The 19,201-nt window shown below is 39.5% G+C and overlaps 1 long non-coding RNA gene across 1 annotated transcript; it reads left to right on the top strand.

Annotated features, from left to right (window-relative positions):
- The first annotated feature begins 769 nt into the window (after window positions 1-769).
- Window positions 770-18,834, top strand: LOC309859899. Its single transcript, XR_014309031.1, has 2 exons — window positions 770-1,133; window positions 18,640-18,834. It is a non-coding gene; the product is annotated as an uncharacterized lncRNA (long non-coding RNA).
- The last annotated feature ends 367 nt before the right edge of the window (window positions 18,835-19,201 follow it).

Consider the following 19,201-nt stretch of genomic DNA (forward strand, 5'->3'; position numbering starts at 1 on the left):
TTGCCGTAGGCCATTACATCAAAGAATGATCTGGATCTCTGTTACCTTTGTATGCTATATCTGCAGGCTTGAAGCATTCCTCTAGAGCTGTGAAATTGAGCAGCTCCTTCTGCAGAGCTGACATTTAAGAAGTAAACCCTGAGCTGGTGCCCATCCTCACTGTTTTCTAGCTGCAATGTGGATGAGTCACTTATGGGCTTAGTTCTCTGTTTTGTCACTTACAAAACAAGGACAAACTAAGAATACTTTTAAGATCAAATGGTCCAATGCACTGAATATTTGTGAAGTCATTTTGAGAAGAACATTGAGGTGAAAATGTCAGTTATTCTGACTTATTTTCTATTTATTTCTCATTACTAAATCTGATGCTTTATGTTAGAACATAAAGCTAGAGAAATTTTTGTCATGATTTTCATATTTTCTTGCTGAGCTGGGACACACTGAGGTGTTATTCTAGTGTAGTGACTGGAGCAGAGACTCTGAAACTACGTGTGTTTGAATACATTGCTGTCATTGTCTTGCTGTGTGACCTTTTCATACCTGTTTCCTCACTTATAATATGGAGAAAGTCATCATGTCTGTGTTACTGGGTTGTTGTAAGCAGGGTGTAGGCACAGACTTCATATTATTTACGTCTTGTCTTTGAACAAGTTGCTTGAGCTCTCTGTCCAGTTCAGAGCCAGCCCATACTAAAACCACAGGAATGGATTGTTAAACATTCAGGAATTTTGTAAGTCAATTAAAGGGAGTCATTACTGAAAAATTCTGTCAATTCACGGCTTATAAAATGTCTTAAGAACAAAATGTATAAATCCTCAGAACTTCACTAGCTAATTATTTTAGCATATTACACTGTTGCCTGTGCTCCCCAGACACAAGTAAACACAGATGTCCATTTACCTGACTGGTATAAGTACAACAGGGGGGTGTGCTCCTGCTTCTCTCCCAGCTCCACATTTGTGATGGCACAGGGGGAGCCTGAAACTGATGGTGATCATGATGAGAGATCTGCACCATGGAAGTCAGCAACCACTGCAGACCGAGCCAGCAGTACCTACTTACAGCATTGTTGTAACGATCCAGTGACTTATAGGTGAAGTGCTTAGAGAGGTCTGACTCAGGGTAAGCTCTCGGTAAGAATTAGCAGTTATTATTATTATTGTTATCCCAGTGGTGTCTCGGCATGCCGGGGAGGTATTATAACCTGAATCAACATCTGAAACAGCTTCTACATCTAGCTTCAGGACAACCTGCTGCCCGTGGGATTTGTGTTAGCCACCGGGGGACAGCTTGATGAAGTTGCCATGTGTTATTTTCCTAAGGAAGACAGTCACATTGGGCATTGTCCTTGGAAAGGTGTTGTCTTCACTAGAATACTGCCATACCAATCATCTTAAATTCATACTTTCTGTGAATATTTTTCATACCCTGTTTTTGAGTGGGGACTGAGTTGAATTTAGTTATTTCAGGTGTCCCAAATCATGTGAAAATACAGTTTAAAAAAATGAAATATTTGGTAGAGTGTGCATTGCCTTTTTAATGCTTGTTTGACCAAGTGCTGGTAAGTATATATCACCTTGTTGAAAGATGGATACTGATAATCACAGAGTTTTCAGGAATTTTGTGAAAACTGTACTCACAGAAAATGAATGTGAATAATCTTAATTAGGAATACTTAAATAAGTAATTAGAGCAGCTGAGGTGGGTTTTCCTACTTTCTGGTTCTCACTAAGGACTTGGTCACCCTGGAAGTGTTCTGTATTCCCGGGGGGAGTCACTAGGTATTGTGTGTGCAGTAAGGGCACACGAACCAGACTATCCCCACGAGGACCACAGAGCTCTTCCTAAGAGAGTCCAGAACCAACCATCTAAGTTAAGTTTAATTGGCAGTCTTACTGCCAACCAAGTTTTCTGGACACTGGTGTGAAGCCAGATGCCAATTCAGACATTATTTCAGCTCAGTCAAGATTAGGGTTAGAATTACATGAAACATTTTTAATGCATCATATTTTGTTAGAGAATTCCAGTTGTAAATTATGATTTTTAAATAATGAGGCCTTTTGTAGTTTCTACAAAAACCAAAGAGAAGATACAGATTTTCTTTTTGTGGTTTGATAGTTCATTTCACTTTAGAGCTGGTTAATATTCTGTCATCTGGATGGACCACACTTTATCCATTCACCCTCTGAAGGACAACCCTAGTTGTTCTGAGATTCATCAGTTATGAATTATGAATAAAGCTGCTATAAATATTCACGTATGGTTTTCATGTGGTCTTTAAGTTTTACATTCATTTAGGTAAATACGAAGGAGCACAATGACTGGATTGTAGGACAGGAGTCTGTTTAGTCATGTAGGAAACTACAGTCTTCCAAAGTGGCTGTGCCATTTTGCTCTGGCAGCAGCCATGATTTCGAGTCCCTGGGACTCCATGTCCCCATGACTCCGTGTCCCCATCAGCTTTTGCTGTTACCAGTGCTTTTAGATCCTAGCGGTTCCCATAGGTGTGGAGCCGTGGGCCTTTATCCTAGCTTAGCTTCCATGACAACATGTGATGTTAAGCATTTTTTCATATGCTTATTTGTTATCTACACACCTTCTCTGTTGAGGTGTCTGTTCAGGTCTTATGTCCATTTTTAAATGGGATTGTTTGTTTTCTTGTTGAGTTTTAAGAGTTCTTTGTATATTTTGAATAGCAGTTCTTGACAATATTTGTATTCTGCAGATATTTTTCTGCTACTCTGTGGCTTATCTTATCATCCTCTTAACTGTCATCCTCTTAACTGTTTTTCACAGAGCATATGTTTTTAATTTTAATAAAGTCCAGTTTATCAGATTTCCCTTTTATGCATTTTGCTTTTTCTGTATTTAAAATCATCACCAAAAATGTCATCTAGATTTCCTTTCAGTTTTATAGTTTTGCATTTTACATTTAAATCTATGATTTATTTGAATTTTTGTGAAAGTTATAGTATCTGTGCCTAGATTCTTTTTCGGGGGGTGTGTGTGGCAGATGTATGTCTGGTTATCCAAGCACAGTTTGTTGAAATGATCCCTTCTCCATTGGGTTACTTTGCTCCTTTGCCAAAGATGAGTTGGCCCAATTGTGTGGTTCTGCTTCTGGACTCTCTCTTCTGGTGAGTTGATCTGTTTGCCTCTCCTTTCCCCAAAACTCCACTGTCTTGTTTCTGTAGTTTTATAGCAAGTCAGTAAGTTGAGTACTGTCACCACTGTATGTTGCTCTCCTTCAATAGCATGTTGGCTATTAGAGGCCCCATATTTTATTTCTTTTTTATTATTTTAATTTTTTATTATTTATTTATGTATGTATTTTTGTTATTTTCAGTTAGCCACTGTATAGTACATCATTAGTTTGTGATATAGTGTTCCATGATTCATTAGTTACGTATAACACCCAGTGCTCTGTATTTTATTTTTAGCAAGTACTTCCTCAGCACTTCTGTAAGAATATGGGATGCAGTGGTGAAAAAGAGAAGACCCCTACTCTCATAATCCTGCCTCTAGACTGGTTTGACTTGTATGTTCTAGAAAGATTCCCGACACTTCTCAGGTGTCCTGTTTGTGCTAGTTGTTATACCTATATGCTTGATCTTCTTTTATCAAATCCTTATGCTAGATGAGTTATATTTATTGTTCTTCACTCAATTGTTTGCTAACATTCATTGAGCACTGGTATATGCCTGCTGATTTTCTCATCTAATCCTTATAATAACAGATAATTAGATAACAATAGATATTACCATCATTTTACAGTTACAAAAAGTCAGTCTCCGACGTGTAAAGAACTTGTTGTGGGTCATGCAGCTGCATGTGGCAGAAATGGGATCAGAGATGGTTCTGAGCCCCGGTCAGTGCGTCTAGGAGCCAGCTCTGAGCCACTGTGGCAAGTTCCTCATTCTTACTTGACCATATCCATGCTCTTTCTTGATTGTCACATTTAAATTTTTAAAAAAATTTTTTAAAGATTTTGTTTATTAGAGAGAGAAAGAGTGCAGGGGGAAGGAGAGGAAGAAGCAGACTCCCTGCTTAGCGCCATGCACAGCTCTGTCCCAGGACCCTGAGATCACAGCCTGAACTGAAATCAAGAGTCAGCTCCACTGAATGAGCCCCCCAGGCACCCCTGCTGTTGCTGTTTTGATATTACATGAGAAAGATATGTGTCTGTGTGTCAAGAGGTGATTGTGTTACTGTTTTTAAATAATGGGACTTTTCCTAACTCTGTGGTGGCAGAAGGGACCTGACCTTGTAATTGAACAGGAATTTTGATCTTTCCTCTTTGGTTGATATATTCCCTGAGACCATGTGTCTGTTTGGTGGGGGAAACTTGTGTCTTTGTAAAGTGCACATTTTTATAGCACGGCAGAGTTAAATTCAGGAGACGTCTGTGTCACCAACACTGCATCACACACTTCCTTGTGCTCACTCTATCCTTCCAAGCCTTGTGCTCCCAGATGTGTTTAAGCATTGTCATATCTAACCCTCTCTAATCAGGCTCTCTTTAGTGTAGTGGCTGGCCCTCGTCTCCCAGAGGGGTGGGGGCACCGACCGGTACCCTGTGTGACCCCAATCTTTCTTCAGCTGCTTTCAGAAAGACTAGGGGCCTCCAAGAGGTCTCGTGGCCTCTCCCCACCAACAGTCACACTGAGTCTCCTCCCATTTCATTAATTTCCTCCACAGTGTTTGAGAGTAGATCAATAACCACTGTGCCACAGAGATTTAGCGTCGATTGTGTGTAGGGAAGAGGCCTGGGAGGAACATGACCAGAAGTCCATTTTGGGGCTGAGATTGTTCCAGGAGGCATTTGATAACTTCCCAACAACCTCCGGCATTACTTACATACTTGGTGGTAAATGACTTTGTGTCTTTGTGAACTCTTTTCCCAGCACTATGAAACAGCATTTGGTAGACATGTCTTTAGTATTCAATTTAAAGGTACTTTGGTAAGGACCATAGATGACACAAAAGTGACAACTGCTCTCAACAACCTTGTTTAGAAGAAGAGAAACACAGGAGTTCTAACAGTAACTAGAAAACAGTGGGCATTAAAAGGGCCTAAGGAATACTGGGGTGGCGGGTAAGGGGACTCTGAATTGTCTAGGGAACACATGACTTCATGGACCTTAGGGTCCTGAGGTTTGTAGGTTACTGAAGATAGAGGACATGGGGTGGAGAGATCATGTATCCCCACTGTCCTTCTAGAAGATGCTAGTCTGGCTAGACTCTCATGGGGGTGTGCATTAGGGACATCAGATTCCACCAGTTCAGTGGTTGAGGGACAGTGTGGGCTAAGAGCACCAACAGTGTCAGCATTTTTGGGACAGGAACCTCTCTTTTTCCCTCAGCTCATGATCTTTGTGTAGCAGGGAGGTGCTCCTTGAAGTCCCGAGCCCTGGAAGAAGGGGTTGGGGTGGCACTGACTCTGGGGAAGGTGGTTTGACGTGTTTGTGGCCTTTGGTTAAGTTGCCCTTCAAAGAAGAGGACTGTGATTCACATTGAGGGCTGGGATTTCTTGGGCCCCTTCAGAGTTTAAGAAAGTCAAAAGTCAAAATATTTCCCTCTGGCAGCATGTAAGCTCTGTGAGAGCAGCAACTTTTTCTGTTTTATTCGCTAGCACATCCTGAGAGCCTGGGACCTAGAAGCAGGTGCATCCTGCACTAGTGGGCTCTACCGCGCACACCTGCCACTTGGTTTATTAGTGTCCAGTGTCAGCTATGATAACTTGTTGGGGCGTAAGTGACTCTACCAGGCATATGAATTAAGTTCTGAAGAAGCAAATATAAGTAGTTCTTTAATCGCCATGTTGATTCCCATCTTTAGTGGCAGATGTATTATTCTTTTCTCGCCGTGCACTGTTTCCTTCTTTTTGGTGTCTTTTGGAGGATCTTATCTCAGGAGGATCTTATCAGTATTGTCTGCAGTACTGAACCAATGGGATAAAATGAATTCTCAGCCTGAGATTCTGAGCACTCTCCAGTTGGCACCCCTGTTCTATCTGCAAGTTGTCCTCTGTTTCTTCTTCAGAGAGCCGTCTATTCTGGAGAGAAAGGGTAGTCATCAGCTTTCAAGGGCGCCCCTCACGTAACTCTCCCCCGCTACAGCCACGTCAGGCCCTGTGGTTGCTTCTGCCTGATGACCCGAGAGCTGTCTGCTCCAAATAGCAGAGCTTCAGTATGAAGGAAGGTAGCATGACCTGTAAAAGTCTTTGATGTGAATGACAAATAGTGCTTTATTGTGCTACCATTGAAATTTCCAGCTTTTCTGTTGCAGTGCTCTTTACTCTGACCTGGACAGCATCCTTCATCAAGTAATGCTGTCTATCCCGGACACCTGTCTCTCCACATCTCTGTTTATCAGACTTGTTTCTCTTCTGTAAGGGCCAAATCCAATCTTAGCCTTTCTGAGAAGGTTTTCTAAACATTTCATGTCAAAGGAGCAGGCTGATCTGCTTTCCATCTGATGGAGAATTACCATTTCTTGCCCCTTTGCTGTCTGGCCTAGATTTGGGCCCGGATGACTGTGTACCTCTGTGAGTGTTTATGGAGTTTTCCCATCAGTTGATGGGAATTACAGGCTTTTGCATTTTCTGCTACCTGGTGACTCAGGGTACAGAAGACAAGATGCTTGCTAACTAAAGACAGTGATTGCTCCCTGCAAATCAGAAACCATATTTTTTTATTGGAAATATCTAGTATGTCAAGGCCAGATGAAAGTCAGGATCTTTTCCTATATACATTTTTTGAATAGGACTTGCTTCCCACTAAAGCTATTTTTATTATAATTTTAATGTTCTTCTATTCAAGTGAGTTGAAAATGAGAGAAGGAATTATGCTAAATGGTTAAAAATAGCATTAGCCATTGTTTCCTTGCGTATGATTCAGTGGGTAATTTAAATGATAATCTAGTGGTCCTCTCTAGGGAAAACTGAATATCTGCAGTGATACTCAAAATTAGAAAAAGAAATCATACATCTCAGCTGTAATATTCAAGTATGTTGTAGTCAAACCCACATTCACCACTGTGGGTATAAAGCCTGTGCCAGGCCCTCTGCGGGGAGCAGGAGCAGGGAAATCGTTTGCAAAGTTTGCTTTCCCCGTCTTCATCCCAGATGCAGTCCTGCAGTCAACCCACACACATTTCCAAGGGCGTCATAGGGGACAGGATTATCCAGAATCCTGGAGCAAGCTCATCTCATCTCATCAACTACCAGATAAAAAGCCTGAGAATCACCAGCATTAAAGTGAGCTATTCTCCCTAGATTAAAATTCAAGGATACTAAGCTCTTTTGAATTTATCAGTTTCTATTTATGAGATCAGTGAATTTTGCTCTCTGTGCAACCTGACTCTTTCATGCGAATTAAACTGATGTGACTCTTTTTTAAAATGTTCTTTTCTAATAGATCAGAAGCCTTGAAGCTGACCTATCAGGGAGCCTCCTTATCGGGTCCAGACAGATGCAGCCAGTTGAAAGGGAAGAGGGTGCCCTGTCTTGATCCATCGGTCCACCCCTCTCATTTAAGTCTTTGAAAATTAGGCCATATTTTACTTCCAAACATTACCCCTTGTGTTTTGTATCATGAGCCTGGTGGGACGCTGATGAGGTTCTGGCAGCCCCCCTAAGGTCTGTTTGCTGCTGACAGGAAAAGGGGCCCTTCTTGAGTCCATGTTAGCACAGGAATGCTTCTCCCGGTAAATGGTAACAACTACGTTAACTGCAAATGGACTCCGTATATCCTTTGCTCTGAGAAGTTCGATGAAAGTCAAACTTTATTTTGAATGCACAGGATACTATCTGTGCTCTGGGTTAATGCTTTAATAACATTAGCATTTTGTAAATGGGCTTTTCAGAAAGCAAATACTTACAAAAATGAATTTCCAAGAAGCCTCTGTCAATTGCAGTTATATATATATATGTGTATCTGTTATTTATATATATCAGTATATATTCATTATATTTGCTCTATATATTCATTTAAATATGTGGGGGGGGGGTTCTTTATCTTTCCTTCGAGCCCCACACACCTCATTAAGATTATTATATTTTTTAAATTTCTTTCCATTTCCACAAGTCACTATTACAACTTATTGAAAAAAAAAATGCTGAAGTAGTTTAATAATAATGTTAATTTTCAGGAGGTGTTTTGCTTCCATGAAGTCAATTACGAAGAGAGTTCAGGCATGCTTGCCAGGAAATGTTCTTGGGCAAAGGAGCAATATCAATGATTGTTTATTCAAGCTTTCAATACCTTCAAGGCCAGAGGTGGGGAGTGGGAAAAATGACTTTTGTATCCATGATCCTGCCCTTTTTAGTTAAGAAAATCTCCCTCATTTTCATTTTGGAGTTAATTGTATCAGAGGTTTTTTTTTTTTTAATTTTTATTTTTTATAAACATATATTTTTATCCCCAGGGGTACAGGTCTGTGAATCACCAGGTTTACACACTTCACAGCACTCACCAAAGCACATACCCTCCCCAATGTCCATAATCCCACCCTCTTCTCCCAAACCCCCTCCCCCCAGCAACCCTCAGTTTGTTTTGTGAGATTAAGAGTCACTTATGGTTTGTCTCCCTCCCAATCCCATCTTGTTTCATTTATTCTTCTCCTACCCACTTAAGCGCCCATGCAACATTTAAGGATAACTGTGCCTTAAATTACTTCTAAGGGAAGGAATAGGGGTTGCCCAGTAAGAAAAAAGATTAACATTGACTGTGGAAATTTCTCACAAAATTCTATAACCACAGTTTTTTTTATTTTTATTTTTCCAAAGATTTTATTAACTGATTTGACACAGAGAGAAAGAGCACAAGCAGGGGCAGTGGGAGAGGGAGAAGTAGGCTTCCCGCCGAGCAAGGCGCCTGATGCGGGACTCAACTAGAACCTCAGGACCATGACCTGAGCCGAATGCAGAACCCCAATCGAGTGAGCCACCCAGGCACCCTATAACTACAGTTTTTTTATGTAAATGCAAACTACTGAAAAGTAAACAGTATTCACTGGCTTGACCATAATGTTTACTGTTTATAGAAAGTCCTTATTCTCTAGTTAAGCACGTTGACCTCTGAGAGCAGGTTGTCTGAGCTTGAGTGTTAATTCCACCATTTGCTTGGTGTGTGATCTGGAGCTAGATTAACCAAATACCAGCTACCCATTTGGGATTCTTGGAGCTCTGTTGACAAATTCTGTTTCCTTCCAACGTTTGATCAAATTTCCTAGCAGATGTCAGTGACCTAAGGTAATAATCTAATTAATCTTAATTATTAAGCTAATTAATGTCCCAGAGGCAGGCTATAGTGGGGCCAGGCAGGAAAGACATGTATATTAACTCAAGGGTGTTGTGAGTGGAAAAAGAAAAAAAGTTAAAAAGAAAGAGCTTGTACTTAAAGCAATGATGAGAGACAGAGGTGTGCTGATATTAGAACTCAAATGGTCTTGCAAAAGGAAAGCCCTTTCCATCAGCAGAGGTGGGATGACATGGTCAAACAGACAGATTCCAGCCAGTCCCAATCAATGACATTTAACCAGAATCCACATACTCAGAAAATCTCCAGTAGCTAAGACATTTTATCCTGAGGAAGTGGAGTTGTGCAGATGAGGACTGGTCATGACAGCTCTTCGGAGCTCAGGTGAAGACTCATTTGTCCTGGAGAAGCAGACGCTGGTGTTCCTCCAGCACCGTGAGCAACCCTTACCATTCCTGCTGCTCAGGGAGAGTGCCCGAGGGGCAGCGGTCTTCCCCTATTTCCCTGACAGGTCTAGACCACTTTGTCTGCAACAGTTCTTCATCTGGAGTTTTCTACATGGAAGCCAGTCCTTTTTACTTTGCCAGACTGTCCTTTGTGGCCTTGTGTCCCTACCTATGTGATGGCTGCTTGAGTCAGAATGAGTGGTTTCTCTCCTTACGGTGACACTGAGCCTGACGGAAGGGCTTGCATATTCTATATTAAAGGCAGAAAGCAGAGAGAAGAAAGAGATGACCAGAAAAAAAAATAAAAAAGGAAAAATAGGGGCGCCTGGGTGACTCAGTGGGTTAAGCCGCTGCCTTCGGCTCAGGTAGTGATCTCAGGGTCCTGGGATCGAGCCCCACATCGGGCTCTCTGCTCGGCAGGGAGCCTGCTTCCCTCTCTCTCTCTCTGCCTGCCTCTCCGTCTACTTGTGATTTCTCTCTGTCAAATAAATAAAATCTAAAAAAAAAAAAAAAAAAAAAAAGGAAAAATAATATTTTACAAATAATGGCTTATATATATTGAATGTTTAATATATATATTAGTGCTTTCTAAACATTATCTTAATTAATCCTACCAGTAACTTCATGGTGTAGGCATTGAATTGGGTAAATAAACATGTGAGAGGATGGGAAAATTTTTCACATTATATTTTTTTTCCACAATATATTTTAAGTGAAAAAGGCAGTGCAAATACCTCATGTCTATAATATGATTTGAATTTCACAAAATAAAAATCTGTACATGTAAATATGTGTAAGTAGTTCTTCTTTGAATCAATGCTCTTAAAAATATTTAAAAATTAAAGTAAAAACTAAAAAAATACATTTCAAAGTGTTTTTTACTCATCGTTAATGAGGGAAAGGAAATAATAGGCAAAATATAGAGGTAGAAGAAGAGAAAAAAGAATGTAGATATTAAATAATTACAGATTAGGAAAATGGCCTTTTAGAGACATTTTTACCCATAGGGATATAGGGGTCTTTCAAGACCTCCTAGCAAATGCACTTAATGCTGGTTCTATTCTGTCTACCTCACCAGAAGCACTGGTTCTGGAAGAGGGAAAAAGAAAGAGAGAGACAGAGACAGAGAGGAAGAGTATGAGTGAGGATAGAACTTTTATAACTTGTTTACATTTATTTCCCATAAACATATTTTTGGATCTCCTAGTATATACTAGGCAATAAATCTCAAATTTCCTTGATTTCATTTGACTCTCAACGTCCTGTGATATAATTTACTATTCCATGATGAGTCGCATTTCAAAAGGTGTGGGCCTTTTTCAAGAGAATGGTGGAATATGAGTAAATGTTTCCCTGTGATGTTTACTTTTCTGATATCCCAAGTTAATGAATTTTAACACCTGGAAGATGTCAGTGGTTAACTGCTGGCTCGAATGGAAGTGAGGTGCTTGCTGACACTGTGTTTGGTGTGGGAGAGTCTGTTGCTGACCACACGGATGTCAGATTGAATCTGTTCAGCTCTGCTTGTCTTTCTACATTGTTTCTTGTCCGCTGGGATAGGGGGGAGATGCTGTGGGTGCCGCAGTTCCCTGACTGGTGACACAGATCAGAGGCTTTCTGGATGCCCCACAGAGGTGGGTCAAGGGCATGAGCAGGGGAGAAGGCAGGATGAAAACCTTCAAATATCATGTGAAAACAGTATAGGAAAATTCTGATGCTAGCCACGACAAAAACTCAAAGATGAGGATGATGTATTTAAGGAAAGAGGAATGTAATTGGCAACGGAATCAGAGTTTATATTTTGCTACTTAACACTCGCTAAGGTGGTGGAATGCCCAGAGACCAGACTATGCAGAACAGTGGCCTCCGAAGGAACTAGAGTCAGCACACATCTTTGTTAAGCATTAGAAGAAAGAGAAGTCTAAAAGTGAATTTAAAGAGTTCTGAGTTGGTATCATTTTTTTTTTTTTTGCAGATTATTTTTTTATTTGAGAGAAAGAGAGTGTGTGAGTGGGGGGAAGGGCAGGAGTGAAGGAGAGTCTCAAGCCAGCTGTGCACTGAGCAGGGAGCATGAGCTGAAGACCTTGAGATCCTGACTTGAGCCAAAGCCTAGAGTCGGACACTCAACAGACTGAGCAAACCAGGCTCCCCTCTGTCATTGAGATGGATAAAAGTCATGCAGTATATTCTCTGATGATAAGCTCTCAAGTAGTCTCAAAGCTAAAAACCTTTGTGACTTGGAGATTTTTTCTAAATTCTCATTATCCATGTAAACATAAAGATTGATGTCTGGAGAGCTGTAGCCATAGGCGGTAAATATGACATGTTTGGAGCATTATCCCAGGTGTGTCTAAACACAGTGCCATTTGGAAGAAACTTCTTTTGCCCATTTACAATAAGTAGACCTTGTCTATGACAGGGAATAAAGTAAAACATAGATTAATTTCAGGAAGGAAATTACGTAACATCTCTGTGCCTTACTTTCCTCATCCATAAAGTGAAGATGATAAAAGTACCAACCACCTACAGTAGTCGTGAAGATTAAATGTGCTAATATGCGCAGAGCATGCATCTATTCTTGGTACATAATAAGTGTGGTGAATGATTGCTACTATTATTGTTATTATGTGAGAGTAGACACGTGTTATAGTAGAAGCCCACTGAGTGGTCACTGAGCAAGAGGGGGCTAGATAAGGGATGGAGAGTGAGGGCATGAGGCAGTTTAAAGTCAGCTCATCTCTCTCTCTTTCTCTCTCTCTCTCTCTCTCTCACACACACACACACAAACACATACACACATGCATGCATGCATGCACTAAAAAATCACATAAATCCTAAGAGAACAAACATAAAGAATTAGGAAATAAAAATAATTTTAAATGGTTGTGTTATTTTTCCTAAATGGACAACTATTTGAAGTTAATCTCAAGTCTTCTACCAAATAATGAAACTATTTTCACAAACAATAAATGTGGTTGTGATCCGTGCAGACCGAGGCCCCAAGAGTGTGTCTCAGGCCCCTTGCCAAGAGGGTTCCTGGCTTTGGGTGAACAGAATTCAAGAGCAAGCCATTTAGAGAAGGAGACAAAGATTCATTAAGTATGGAAATAAAAAAGCTGCTTCACAGAGTAGTGGCCTTCCTCCCAGATGAGGAAGAGGACCCCTTTGCCTCTAACAAAGATTTTTTTTTAAGTTTTTTATTTAAATTACACTTAGCTAACATAGAATGTAATATTAGTTTCAGGTGCACAATACAGTCATTCATCACTTCCATACCTCAGCCTGTCCGCATTGTTTATTACAGTGTATTATTATAGTGTCAGATATGAACAATATATACTTTTGATCAAGGAGGTCCTGATCTAGTGGAGTCATAGGACCATGTGAGGGTACAAAAATCAGTTGAGACTGCAGTGTTAAGGAAGTTGGGGGAAATGGTTGTTAATTATGTCTGGAAACATCAGGAAATCTCCAGAGAGAGAATGAGATTTCAGGTGAATGGTATTAGATTCAACAGTAATGTACCAGAGAAGGGAAGAAGTGTATTCAGGAGAAAGTGTGACCAGTGGGGAGGGAGGAATGCCAAAGCAGCATGTGTTCTGGGAGGTGTGAGTCACTCCATCTGATGGAGAGCAGGGTTTATGGATTGGAACGGTGGTAAAGATTGATGCTGGTTGGGTAGATTGGAGCCAGTTTATTTAGAGCCCAACACTCCTCACAGGGTTTGGGATAAATCATTTAGCAAGTAGAGAACTCACAGGGTCAGAATTTTTCCTGCAGGAAAACATGTTAGGGGAATGCAGATGGGACTTTAAAGGGATGAGAAAGCAAGAGGAAAATACAAATAAGACAACCAAAGTCCCAATTCACAAAATTTCCCACATCTGCCTCTGAATGTGTTCTTAAGTGAATTTTAGTGCAGTTACTCTTTGTGTCAGGTCTTAACTATTTATTTCTGAAATCATACTTTCTTTTTGTTATAGTATATAAAAAGGCAGTGCTTAAATATGCCATCTAATTTTATACCTATTTGGGTCCTCATATGTTTTTAGCTGATATAATGTGTTTACATTGTAGTAATTCCTAATTGCTTTTTAAAATTCTGTATTAAACTTTAAAAATATTGGCAATATTAAAAGTTAAAAGAAAGGTGGACCTTCATTTTCATATACCAAAAAGTGTATCTAATTATAATATTTTGTTGTAATTAAAGGCAAAGCCACACACACAGCCCCTTTCCTTAAAGACTTGAATTTCTGACATACCCTGGACCTGAAGTACAATACCTTGTTTACAAAGTAAAACAAACAGTATTGAGGTGAAAGCAGAAGGTCAGTAATAGAGGCTGTACTATTTCAGAGTGTAACTTTGATATAAAGTCCTGATAAATATCTCTCATTTTGTGTTTGTTCAGAATGAAAATTGACTACTATGTTAGTGAAAATATCCAAAGACTTCTAGAAACAAAATTTAGATGGCAGATGATCAATGATTTGCAAATATGGCCCAGATAAGCAAAACAGAAGACATAAATAAATGAAAAAAGTTCAAACATTCACCTTTTTTAAATAATATCTGGGTATAAATGGAGATGAAGGAGTGCACTTGTGATGAGCCCCGGGTAATGTCTGAAGTGTTGAAGCACTATGTTGTACACTTGAAACTAATATTACACTGTATGTTAATTAGCTGGAATTCATATAAAAAATTTTAAAAATATTGATATTGTCTGAGAAATGGCCTAGAAAAATAGGGAAATTTTTACCTATAAGAGTTAAGAGAGCTCATATGATATGGTATTTCAAAATTCTCAAAGATGAGTTTTAGTTGAATCATTTTATAATCACCAGCAATATTTGCTTTCTATCACTCTTGTAACAAACAACCACAGACTTAATAGCTTAAAACAACACAAATTAGCCTGCTCTTAAACAGGCATAGTCAAGAGAATGAGAAGACAAGCCACAAAATGGGAGGAAATATTTACAACAGATAATGTCTGATAAAGTAGTTATCCAAAATATGCAAAGAGCTCTTAAAATTCAACAATAAGAAAACCAGCAGTCAATTAAAAATGGGCAAAAATTATGACCGACACCTCCCCAAAGAATATGTATATACAGATGGTAAATAAGTATATGAAAAGATGTTCAAAATGATGTCATTAGGGAAATGCTTATTAAAACAAGATACCACTGCACACTTATTAAAATGGGCAAAATCTAAAATCCTGACCAATACTGTTGGCAAGGATGTGGAGCCATAGGAGCTCTCCTTCATTGCTGGAAGAATGCATAGTGATACAGCCACTTTAGAAGACAATTTGGCAGTTTTTGTTTTTGTTTTTGTTTTTATAACCAAGCTAAGCATACTTATACCATATGATCGAGCAGTCCCTCTCCATGGTATTTACCCATGAGTTGAAAACACGTTCACCATAAAACCTGTGTACTGATGTTTATAGCAGCTTTCTTTTAATTGCCCAAATTGAGTAGCAACCAAGATCGTCTTTCAGTAGGTGAAAGGATAAATAAACGGTTTCATCCAGACAATGAAATATTATTCATTGATAAAAACAGATGAGTATTCAAGCCATGAAAAGATATGAAGGAAAATTTTAATGCTTACTAAACTTTATCACGTCCTTTAACCTTTGACCAGAATGACCAGGAAAGTGACCTGCCCGTGCTGATGCATTTTGATTTTTACCTCTGCATTTCTGAGCTAATCCTTGCCATTTTAGGGGTTCCTGGGTGGGTTAGTCAATTGAGTGTCCAGTTCTTGGTTTGGGCTCAGGTCATAATCTCAGGGTCATGAGACCAAGCCCTGCATTGAGCTCCGTGTTCTGTGGAGAGTTTGCCTGAGGATTTCTCTTCTCCCTGTGCTCCTCCCTGTGCTTGCTCACTCTCTCAAATGGATAAATATATCTTTTAAAAAATCCTTGCCATTGTATATATAAGTGATTTTAACCTACCATTTGTATTTTTAGGCAATGTTTATTTCCTTCAGTGTCACACTGGTGTATTTCTGTCTCAGTCAGTAATTACAATAAATGATCATCTCTTATATGTTTTTCGGTTGATGTAATGATGACATGTAAGGGTCTTGCTTCCTACCCCACGGTCCTGTAACTATAGAAAAGTCTGTTAAAGATCAGAGAGTGAGAATGTCAAGAGTATATATAGTTTGCACTGTAAAAAGCTTTGAATCAAACATTTTTACTGTATGAATTGATGATAGTGCTTGTCAACACAATTCCCATCCTTTATGGACACAGTGAAGTAGAAGCCATGTGCATAGGGTCATGTGGCCTTTATCCCAATCCCAGAGGTGAATACAAAAGAAAAAAGATTTTGCCAAAAGTATGGTTGGCTAAACTGTAATCTTTTTCTCCTGTCTTTCTCCTTCTCTTCATCTGCTTTCTCTCCTTCTTATTCTAATTAAGTAAACTCATCTCTAGCTCAGCTGAGTGTAAGCACAAAATTCACAATTTGAGGGAATCTGTTATAAGCCACAGAGCATTTATGTTGTAGATTTTCTTAATCGCTCGCTTTTTTTTCAATCTGGAGGGTACATCATGAGGAATAAGTCTGATTTGTGACCCACTTTGAGTTCTAAGAATAGAACTTTTCTGAATAAAAAGTGTGCTGCAAAGACTCACTTCCATTTTGGTTGTAGAAGGTGATGAGAGACCGTGATTCTCACACTAGTAACCCAAACAAGTGACATAATCATAGTTTATTTTTAAAGCAACAGAGAGCTGAGGACAAAATTAACTTTATATAACAAAGTATAAGTGACATGACCTTCAGAAGAGAGGACACCCACTACTGTGCTCAACCCCAATGAAAACAAAGGGAGACAAGCATCCTCGATACTCCAGGTGCAGGAGAAATGAGCATATGGATGAGTGGGACGGAATACCCTCCAGCGGAGGACCAAGCATGCAGGAGCACTCCACTACCCCCAACACTTTCCACTCCAGCAAGGACTGGGGGTATTGTCTCCAGAATGGAGGCGGGATATGAGATCCTAGAGAATCCCCCTGGGACAGAAGGAAAAACCACTTGAGAGGAGCCTTTATAACATGGGGTCTGATTTATGGTCTCACAGCCTCCTCAAGGCCAGGTGTGGGGCAGCAGGGCCAACGTCTCCCACAGCACACGTAATGGAGCAGGGTGTAGTTGCAAGACAGATTGCCGGTGACCTTTGATAGCTGTCAATCAAGATCTAAAGCAGAGGCTGATGGGGCACAATTCATAAACCTGGGGACACACCTGTGAGACATGTCCTCATTGTGGGACCTCCTCAGGGCTCAGATCCCAGACTCTGTGGAAGGAAGGTCAAGATCCCAACTTCAGAAGGGTGATCAAAATTGACTAGAGCTGCAGTGAAGTCTGTAGATAGCCCGACCACAGAGCATGCTGACTCAGTTTCCACTCCCTTGGTCTGATAGGAGAAGGGATATGTTTCTTTGTGGAGACAAAAGGGAAAAAGGAAAACAGGGAGAGAAGAAAAAAAAGAAGGAGAGAAAGAAGGAGGAGGGAAGGAAGGGCAGGTCAGAGATAAGGACTTGTTGAGTGCATCAAGTTGGCACAGTGATGTTGCACTAGATCCATCCCTACTCATGAATGAAATATAGTCTTGTTTGGCTTTGAACTTCCTCATTCTAAAAATATTTACTTTTGAATTTTATGTTTATTTGGCAACTTTGGTAGTGCCTATTTGGCCAAAGTATTATTTCATCATTTGTGTGTGTGTGTGTGGTTTGGTGGGTTAGATTGAGGTGTACCACTGAAACACACAGCTATTTCCTATATGGTCCTCTCCCAGGGTGGGAAGTTCAACCATTAAAGAGTCCATTTTTGTTCCCACACATCATTTTAGAAGGCTTTGGTCCATTGAAAATCCCTTTGGTAAAATTATATTACTAAGTCACTAAAACTTTTACATGTTAGCATAAGGCGGTTTTTTATAGAGAGAAGGTAAGGTAAAGTTGAAAGCAAAATTCTATCAGATATGATCCATAGAATGGTAATTATTCCAGATATGAATAGTATCTACTATATGAATCGTATCTATGTGAATAGTATCTATTACTATGTATATCAGAGTTTCCATGGTCAGTCAGGTTTGTAAACACCTGATTTAAACAAAGTGTTTACTGTAGAAGGTGTCTACAGGATTCCCAAGGAGGAAACAATTTGGAGTATTCTCTAAGTGTTATTATCCTACTTGAACAGTGCACCTCTCACACCTCTGGGCATGTTACTGGTGTGTACAGAACATAACAGTGCAGCATAATGGGAAGCCAAGATGCCTGGGCTGAACACTAAAATAATTTTGAATATGAATTGCAATTTTGCTTCAGAGTAGAAATTTTTTTGTAAGACCAATAATTTTTTTTTTAAGATTTTACGAATTTATTTGACAGAGACAGAGACAGAGAGAGAAAGGACACAAGCAGGGGGGACAGCAGACAGAGGGAGAAGCAGGCTTTCTACTGAGCAGGCGACCTGAGCCAAAGGCAGATGCTTAACCAACTAAGCCATCCAGACACCTCATAAGACCAACAATTTTTTGAGCATTCAGTAAAAATAAAAAAGTTGTAGAAAGATTTAAATCAGGTCATTGAATGGGAACTGATTTATGAATCAAATGTACATTTAATCAGGAAAGTTTATAATGTAGTATAAATGAGACTGTTGGCTCCTTTAAAAATAAGTGTGTTTCTAGAATGTACCATGAAATATGAATCACATAATTGTACTTTAATAATAAAGTGTCACCAGGATCTGCCTCTGTTATGAAAAATATATTTTAGTGGGTTTTTTTTTTTAAAGAATGAGATCACAATTTAATGAAAGGTATACTTTTTTCATATGAATACAGGATAACGTATTTTTTCTCTGCATTTTTTCTTTTATTTATAGAGGCTGCTGCTGGATAATTGACACATTACAAAATCATAAATGTTGAGTGTTTGGAAGTGCATGAAAGCCATCTGGACACCATTCTTGTTATTATCTCAAAACAGAAGAAAGAAAACCATGAAAATAATATTGCTATGAACAGAAAGCAATCATTGTTTTTTAAATGTAATTAAAATTTTTGCAGACAGTTTTCCATTCTTGAAAATTCTATTTGCCTGCCTGGTATTCAAATAAAAACAAATGAAAGTCACGAGACACCACACAGATTTCACATGCTGCCATGGCCGGTCTATTTTAACACAGGTGCACGGTTGTAGGTGCTGTGTCATATCTGCCATGCTAACGGTTTTCTCAGGGCTTAGTGAAGGCCAAGGGAATGTGCTTGCTTTACTGAGAAATCCGTGAGAAAAAAAACATTTTTTAAAGAAGGAATTTTTTCATCCTTTTTCTTCATTCCCTCCCTTCTTTTCTTTTTGTCTTTCAGTCTTTCCTCCTTTCCTTTTCTTCTTTGGTCTTCTTTGGTCTTCCTGGTCTTCTTTCCTAACTGCCTTGTTTCTCAGAT

Source organism: Mustela nivalis (genome assembly GCF_964662115.1).
Source record: "Mustela nivalis genome assembly, chromosome: 2".
NCBI classification, from domain to species: Eukaryota; Metazoa; Chordata; class Mammalia; order Carnivora; family Mustelidae; genus Mustela; species Mustela nivalis.